This window comes from Physeter macrocephalus, chromosome 4, assembly GCF_002837175.3.
Source record: "Physeter macrocephalus isolate SW-GA chromosome 4, ASM283717v5, whole genome shotgun sequence".
NCBI classification, from domain to species: domain Eukaryota; kingdom Metazoa; phylum Chordata; class Mammalia; order Artiodactyla; family Physeteridae; genus Physeter; species Physeter macrocephalus.
In genome coordinates this window covers 24,775,176-24,784,497 of record NC_041217.1, presented here as the reverse complement: position 1 = coordinate 24,784,497, position 9,322 = coordinate 24,775,176, and the positions used below count along the sequence as shown (strand labels likewise).

General features: G+C 37.9%; 1 long non-coding RNA gene across 1 annotated transcript in view; it reads right to left on the bottom strand.

Moving 5' to 3' along the window:
* Positions 1-385: 385 nt before the first annotated feature.
* The window catches only part of LOC114485995 (uncharacterized), a 23,467-nt gene continuing 14,530 nt past the window's right edge, over positions 386-9,322 (bottom strand). The window contains exon 3 of the long non-coding RNA XR_003679237.2: positions 386-822. This is a non-coding gene — a long non-coding RNA (uncharacterized lncRNA). The remainder of the gene's footprint in view (positions 823-9,322) is intronic.

The following is a 9,322-nucleotide window of genomic DNA, read 5'->3' as shown; positions in this document are numbered from 1 at the left end:
AAACAAACCCAGTTAAATGTATTTTATTTTACTTTTGAGCTTCCCCTGAAGTAGCACTTATTTTTGAGATATTGGGATGCCCATAACAAATATAAATATATATTTTATATTATACATACAATATATAAAAATTTACATGCAGTGAAATGCAGATATTAAATATACAGTTCAATGAGTTCGGATATGTGTACACATCCATATAACCACTACTCTGACAAAATACTTAACAATTTTATCACCCAGAAAGTTCCTGATACCACCTTCCAGTTAATCTTCACCCCCCAGAGGAAACCACTGTTCTGATTTCTAGCCCATAGATAAATCTGCCCATTCTTAAACTTTTTACAAATGGAATCATACCATATGTACTCTTAATGTGCCTGTCTTCTTTTACTATAATATTTTTGTGATTTATTCATGCTGTTGCATGTATCAGTACATTTTTTTTTTAATGGTCTTTTTTTTTTCTTTTGGCTTCGTTAGGTCTTTGTTGCTGTGCGCGGGCTTTCTCTAGTTGTGGCGAGCGAGGGCTACTCTTCATTGCGGTGCACGGGCTTCTCACTGTCGTGGCTTGTCTTGCTGCAGAGCATGGGCTCTAGGTGCGCAGGCTTCAGCAGTTGTGGTACGTGGGCTTCAGTAGTTGTGGCTCGCGGGATCTAGAGCGCAGGCTCAGTAGTTGTGGCGCTCGGGCTTAGTTGCTCCGCGGTATGTGGGATCTTCCCAGACCAGTGCTCGAACCCATGTCCCCTGCACTAGCAGGCGGATTCTTAACCACTGTGCCACCAGGGAAGCCCAGTACATTACTTTTTATTGCTGAATATTCTATTATATAAATATACAATAATTTGTTTATCCATTCTGTTGATAGACATTAGAGCGGTTGTCAATTTTCGACACATGAATAGAACTGCTATGAATATTCTCATTAGAGACTTTTTCTGGACATTATGTTTTATTTCTCGTGGATAAATACTTAGGAATGGAATAGAACAGCTGGGTCATAGTATGGACGGATGTGGAACAGTTTTCCATGATGACTGGATCGTTTAACACTCCCACCTGTATGAGAGTTCCAGCTGCTTGCTGTTCTCATCGCATCTGGCATTGTCAGGGGGAGAAGTCGTATCTCATTGGGGTTTGAATTTGCATTTCCTTGGCAACTAATGATGTTGAGCATCTTTTCATGCCTTTTTTAACCATTTGTTTATCTTCTTTTATCAGGTATCTGTTCAAGTCTTTTGCCCATTTTTAATTGGATAGTCTGTCATTTTGTTATTTATTTACAGGAGTTCTTTATATATTCTGGATATGTCTTTTGTCAAATATATGTATTGCAAAAATTTTCCAACAATCTGACTTGTCCTTTTCTTTTTTGTTTTTTTATAAATTTATTTATTTTATTTATTTTTGGCTCTGTTGGGTCTTCACTGCTGCGTGCAGGCTTTCTCTAGTTGCGGCGAGTGGGAGCTACTCTTCATTGCGGTGCGCGGGCATCTCATTGTGGTGGCTTCTCTTGTTGCGGAGCAGGGGCTCTAGGCGTGCGGGCTTCAGTAGTTGTGGTGCAAGGCCTTAGTGCTCCACAGCATGCGGGATCTTCCCAGAGCCGGGCTCGAACCCGTGTCCCCTGCATTGGCAGGCAGATTCTTAACCACTGTGCCAACAGGGAAGCCCTGTCCTTCCTTTTGTTTTATTGATGGTGTCTTTTAGTAAGCAGAAAATTTCAACTTCAAAAAAGTCCAATTTATCAGTTTAAAATTTTATGTTTAGTGTTTTTGTGTCTGCTCTGAGAAAACGTCCCCAATCCCAAGGTCATGAACTTTTGTTTTATTGATGGTGTCTTTTAGTAAGCAGAAAATTTCAACTTCAAAAAAGTCCAATTTATCAGTTTAAAATTTTATGTTTAGTGTTTTTGTGTCTGCTCTGAGAAAACGTCCCCAAATCCCAAGGTCAGAAAATAATCACCTAAATTTTTTTCTAGAAGTTTTATAGTGTTAGCATTTACGTTTAGGTCTATGATGGGGACAAGGTTCATTTTTTCATATACATTTATCCAATAGTTCCAGCACCATTTCTTGAAAATACGTTCCTTTACTTATTGAATTACCTTGGCAACTTTGTCAAAAATCAATTGATTATCTATGTGTGGACTCTATATTCTGTTCCATTGATCTATTTGCCTTTATGCCAATACCATTCTGTCTTGATTACCACAGTAGTCTTGAAATCATATTCTGTGGAGCCTTCAATTGCTCTCTTTCAAGATTGTTTAAACTATTATAGGTTCTTTACATTTCCATTAGAAAATTTTAATCAACTTGTCATTTTCCACCAAAAAGATTTTAATTTAATTGAGACTTTAACTGGCACATCGAATTTATAGATAGATTTGGAGAGAACTGACATCTTCTAATCCACAAACATGATATATTTCTCTATTGGTTTAGATTTTCTTAAATTTCCTCATGATTGTCATGTGGTTTTCATGGAAGAGTTCTGCATGTATTTTGATAAATTTTTTCCTAATTTTTTTTGTGGATACTATTAAAAAGAGATTTTTTAATTTCCATTTTAAACTGCTTGCTGTGAGTATATAGACATACATTTAACTTTTGTATATTGACCTAGTAATCTGTGACCTTACTAAACTCACTTATTAGTTCTAGTGGTTGTTTCATAGATGTCATATATGGTTATGTCAGATGTAAATAGTTTTTCTTCTTCCTTCCCAATCTTTACACCTTTTATTTTTATTTGCCTGATTGCAATCATTATGGCTCTAGTACAATGTTGAATAAAATTGAGACCATTCTTGCCTTTTTCCCAGTCTTAGGGAAAAACATTCAATATTCCATCATTAAGTATGTTAGCTATAGGTTTTTCATAGGTGGCCTTTATCAGAATGAAGAAATTCTCTTGTACTCCTAATTTTCTGAGATTTTTATTATGAATGGGTGTTGCATTCCTTCAAATGCTTATTCTACATCTACTGAGATCATATGGTTTTTCTTTATTCTGTTGATACAATGAATTACTTTGATTGATTTCCAATATGAAACCAACCTTGCACTCATGGGATAAATCCCATTTGGACTTGATGTATTGCTCTTTTTACACATTGTTGGATTCAATTTGCTAATATTTTGTTAAAGATTTATGTATCCATATTCATGAGGGTTATTGATCTGTAATTTTCTTTTCTTGTAACATCTTTGTCATATTTTGGCTTCAAGATTATTTATTGCTGGTGTCACCAAACAAATTGGAAACTCTTCCTTCCTCCTTTGTGTTCTGAAAGGATTTGTGTAAGATTGGCATTATTATTTTTTCCTTAAATGTTTTATTGAATTTACCAATGAAACTATCTGGTCCTGGAGTTTTGTTTGTGGGAAGATTTTTAATTAGGAATTCAACATCTGTAACAGACAATATTTGTAAAAAGGGACCATTAAATTTTTGTATTTATTTTTGTCAGTTTTGATAATTTGGATTTTTCAAGAAATTTTCTCATTTCATCTAAGTTTTCAGATTTAGTGTCATTGAGTTATTTATAATATTCATCTATTATCTTTTTAACATCTGTAGAATCTGTGATGATACCCCTCTTTTATTGCTGATACTGGTAATTTATGTTTTCTTTCTTTATTTTTCTTCTTAATCAGTCTTACTGGGGTTTACCAATTTTATTAATCTTTTTAGAAAACCAACTTTTGGAATTTTAAATTTACTCTACCATTTGTTTTTTATTTTGTTGATTTCTGTTCTTATCATTATTTTTTCTGCTACTCACTTTGGGTTTAAATCACTCTTTTCGTTCTGGAAGTAAAACTTAGGTCATTAATTTAAAATCTTTCTTCTTTTCTAACACTATAAGCATTTAATGCTATAAATTTTACTCTAAGCACTGCCTAGCTGCAACCCTCAGTTTTTGATAGGTTGTATTTTTATTCAGTATGAAATATTTCCTAACTCTCCTTGTGATTTCTCCCTTGTCCTATGGGTACTGCTTAATATCCAGATATGTGGGACTTTTCTAGTTATATTATTATTGATTTCTCATTTATTTCTGTTGTCAAAAGAGAACATACTATGTAAGACTGAAATGTACTAAGACTTATTTTATGGTTCAGCATATGGTCTATTTTGATGACTATTCCATATGCACTTGATAAGAATTGATGGCATTTGTGATAGACTGAACAATGGCCCCGACGGTATCTAGGTCCTAATTCTTGGAAATTGAATGTTACCATATATGATGTATTAGTCAGGTTCTCAAGAGAAACAGAACTAATAGGATGTGTGTGTATAAATTTAGAGAGAGAGAGAGAGAGAGAGAGAGAGAGATTTTAAAGAATTGGGCTCATGCAATCATGGAGGTTGGCAAATCCAAAATCTGCAGGGTAGCTGGCAGGCTGAAGACCCAGAAGTGAGTTGCAGTTTGAGTCCAAAGGCCATTTGCTGGCAGAATTCCCTTTTCTTCCAGGGAAGTTGGTCTTTTTCTATTAAGGCTTCAACTGATTGGATGAGGCCCATCCACATTATGGGGGGTAATTTGCTTCACTCAAAGTCTACTGATTCAAATGATAATCTCATCTAAAACATGCCCTCACAGAAACATCTAGAATAATGCTTGACCAAATATCTGGGTACCGTGGCCTAGCTAAGTTGACACATAAAATTAACCACATATGGCAACAGAACCTTTGCAGATATGATTAAGTTAAGAATCCTGAGATGGAAAGATTATCCTGGATTATCCCGATGGGCCCTAAATGTGATCATGAGTGTACTTATAAGGGAAGCAGAGGGAGATGTGATTACAGAGACAGAAGAGAAGGGGATGCAATGATGAAGTAGAGAGAAATTTGAAGATGCTATGCTGCTGGCACTGAAGATGGATAAAGGAGCCATGAGCCACAGAATGCAGGCTGGAATCTGCTGGAATCTGCAGGAGCTGGAATCTACAGAATAAAAGCTGCAAAAGGCAAGGAAATGGATTCTCCCCTAGAGCCTCTGGAGTGTGCACTGCCTTCTGACACCTTGGTTCTGGCCCCGTGAAACTAATTGCAGACTTCTGACCTTCAGAGGTAGAAGAGAGTGAATGTATGTTGTTTTGAGCCAACCAGCTTGTGGTAATTTGTTACAGGGGCCATACGAAACTAATACAGAGTTTACTGCCTGGAAGCGGGGTGCTGTTGTAACTAATACCTGAAAACACAGAGTAGCTTTGGATTTGGGGAAAGGATAGACTCTGGAAAAATTCTGAGAAGCATGATAGAAAGAGCCTAGATTGCTGTGAGTAGACTTTTAGGAGAAATACGGTTGTTAAAGACTCTGTCAGTGACAGCTCAGATGGAAGGGAGGAGCACAACAGGGAAGCCCACATAATCTTAGAGAATACCTACCTAGATTGTCATAAACAGACTGTTGGCAAAAAGTATGGATGTTAAAGGTGCTGCTGGTGAAGGTTCAGAGGAAATGAGGAACATGTGATCAGAAGGAAAGAGGATCCTTATTATATCATGGCAGAAAGCTTAGCTGAATTATGTCCTCCTGTTGTGAGGAAAGCAGAATTTGTGAGCAAGGCACTTGGATGTGTAGCTGAGGAGACTTCCAAGCAAAGTGCAGAGGATGCAGCCTCGTTTCTTCTTGCTGCTTATAGTAAAATTTGAGAGGTAACAGATAAATTGAGGGAAGAACTGTTAAGCACCAAGAATTGATGATTTGGGAAACTCTCGACCTATCCAGATTGCAAAACATGCTAATTAGGAGAGTCACTGTCCAAAAAGCAGACTGTAGAGAGAAGGCCAAGGGTGTGGCTGGAGAGCCATTTACTAGTGCTGAAGAGATGAGACACGTCACCGTGGATCCCCCCAGCCATCTGAGCAGAACCCAGAAGAGAGATGGGAGACTCCAGGGAAGCTCTGTGGAAGAACCTCTTGTTTCATGGTGTGATTAATGTCCTTGACATACACAAGGGTTTTGAGACTGTTATATCAGCAGAAACACTGCCAGCTTGAACTGAAAAAGAGAGGGTGAAATGAAAGAAGGTTGTCACCAAAATTCTAGAGGCTGGAAACAGGCTGATAAAACTACTCTGCTGCAAACATGTGCTATCTTTCAAGAAAAAAGAAGATGGGGAAGCATAGGGCAGGGTAGGGGCGGAAGCCTCAAGCCACAGAGGGTAACTCCTAGGTCTTGAGACCTAATGGAGTTTGGCCAGTTGGATTTCAAAATTGCTTGGGGCTGGTGACTCTTTCTTCCTTCCATTCTCTCCCTTTTGAAATGGGAATGTCTACAGCTGTTAGCCTGTGCCTGTCCCACAATTGTATTTTGGGAGCAGGTAACTTGTTTCCTAATTTTACAAGTCCACAGATGGAGAGGAATTTTGCTCCAGGATGGATCATACCCAGAGTCTCACCCATACCTGTTTTAGATGATATACATGATGAGATTTTGAGCTGATGATATTTAGACAAGATTTGTGGCTTGAGATAATACTGTCATAGGTTGAGACTTAGGAGGATGCTAGGATGAGGTGACTATGGTTTGTGTGTGGGATAGACGTGACTCTTTGAGGGCTGAGGGTTGGACTGTGGTTGACTAAAAAATGGTCCCCAAAGATATTCAGGTTATAATCCCTGGAACTTGTGAATATTACCTTATATGGCTTTAAAGAAATCCTCAGTCCTCCTCTTTTTTGTCTCTCCTTTACTCTCACACTAATATCACACGCATAACACTTCTGACACCAGATGTGTGACAGTTTTTCCCACACCAAGCAATTGTATGACACCAGATGAGTGTCCTACAATTCAACTCAATTCTGACACTTTCTACCTGGAGACAGCAACAGATCCCATAAGACTGCCCCGCCACACACCTTCCATCTCAGATGCCAGTCAAAAGTCCACATTGTTACCTGTGCTTCTGACCAACCAGCTGTAAAGTGGAGGTTCCCACAATCGGGCCTCCCCCGATTTCTATTTACTCTGCCAGCCTCAAACTCCATGCTCTGGTACCTAACTTTGTGTCTTAGGATACATTTGACTGTGTCTGTGACTGACTGTGGCTTCCTACTTGACATTTAGTCACCCCAAGCTATTACAGATTGGTCAATGCCTCCAAGGGAAAGTCACAGGAAAGAAGGATTTACATAGTGCACCTCCCTCAAGAGTCAAATACCCTCCAGTTTCTGCCTGCTTTCTTTGCTCTCCAGTGTCTTAAAATAATGTATTTTTAAAATATTTTGTCTAGAGTTTATAACTGTTGTCTGTAAGAGGATTAGACTAATATAAGCTACTCTGTCATTGTTGAAACCAGAAACCCCCTTAATTACACTACAATTTTAAGAACTTCTAGAGTCCAAAAGAAAAAAAAATTTTTAATGCAAACAGCTACCTTGGGAAATGAGGAAGAAAGAAGTTAAGCAGCTGGCTTGGACCCATTCCTCTTTCAATTAGTGGGGGACAATCCCAGGGAAAGAAAGACCAACGACCTGGTCTAATCTTCTTGTAAATATACTGACAACTGGATATTTGCTAGGAGGAGATTGCTTATAAACTAAATTCTTTCAGCATGATGTCTCTGGTTTAGAATTGCTTATCATAAACAGACCTAGACTCTGGATTTATGACTGGAAAGGGTAACATTAGAGTTGTACAACTATTGGGTATAAAATAGAGATGACCTAAATTTAGATGACCTCAATGCCACTCCTCACCCCCACCCCCACTGTGTGAGGTGCCCTGCAAACCTCATTAGAGACTTCATATATTATTCTGAGCCAGGGAGCACATGTCCAAGCAGGAAGGGCAGACCCGGGAACCACCGGGGATGTCTCAGACGACCCCCTGCTTTGCATGTGCCTCTTGATTATTATATTCATAAATTTGATACTGGCAAGATCTCTGCCTCAGGTCAGTCCAGTTTCATCTGATCCTTTGTGTTAGCTCAGAAAATATTCATAGCAAATATCTGAATGCGGCCAATATCCTTATTACAAAAGCTCATATAAATTATTAAGAAAAGCATCGAGAAACCAAACGATACATACACATAAGACTCAACAGGCAATTCACAAAAGAAAAAATGTAAATGAATATAGAAAAAGATTCATACTTCCTAGCAATCAATGTAATTTATAACAACATGGAGTTGTTCTTGTATTTGTTTAATCTTGAAAAATTAGCAAAGATGACACAAACAGAGAGATAAAAGATGACACAAACAGATGGAAAGATATACCATGTTCTTGGATTGGAAGAATCAACATTGTGAAAATGACTATACTACCCAAAGCAATCTATAGATTCAATGTAATCCCTATCAATTTACCAATGGCATTTTTTACGGAACTAGAACAAAAAAAATCTTAAAATCTGTATGGAGACACAAAGACCCCGAATAGCCAAAGCAATTTTGAGGGAAAAAAAAAGGAGCTGGAGGAATCAGACTCCCTGACTTCAGACTATACTACAAAGCTACAGTAATCAAGACAATATGGTACTGGCACAAAAACAAGAAATATAGATCAGTGGAACAGGATAGAAAGCCCAGAGATAAACCCATGCACTTTTGCTCAACTAATCTATGACAAAGGAGGCAAGGATATACAATGGAGAAAAGACAGTCTCTTCACTAAGTGATGCTGGGAAAACTGGGCAGCTACATGTAAAAGAATGAAATTAGAACACTCCCTAACACCATACACAAAAATAAACTCAAAATGGATTAAAGACCTAAATGTAAGGCCAGTCACTATCAAACTCTCAGAAGAAAACACAGGCAGAACACTCTATGACATAAATCACAGCAAGATCCTTTTTGACCCACCTCCTAGAGAAATGGAAATAAAAACAAAAATAAACAAATGGGACCTAATGAAACTTAAAAGCCTTTGCACAGCAAAGGATACCATAAACAAGACCAAAAGACAACCCTCAGAATGGGAGAAAATATTTGCAAACGAAGCAACTGACAAAGGACTAATATCCAAAATTTATAAGCAACTCTTGCAGCTCAATAACAAAAAAACAAACAACCCAATCCAAAAATGGGCAGAAGAACTAAATAGACATTTCTCCAAAGAAGATATACAGATCGCCAACAAACACATGAAAGAATGCTCAACATCATTAATCATTAGAGAAATGCAAATCAAAACGACAATGAGATATCATCTCACACCGGTCAGATTGGCCATCATCAAAAACTCTAGAAACAATAAATGCTGGAGAGGGTGTGGAGAAAAGGGAACCCTCTTGCACTGCTGGTGGGAATAATGTAAATTGATACAGCCACTATGGAGAACAGTATGGAG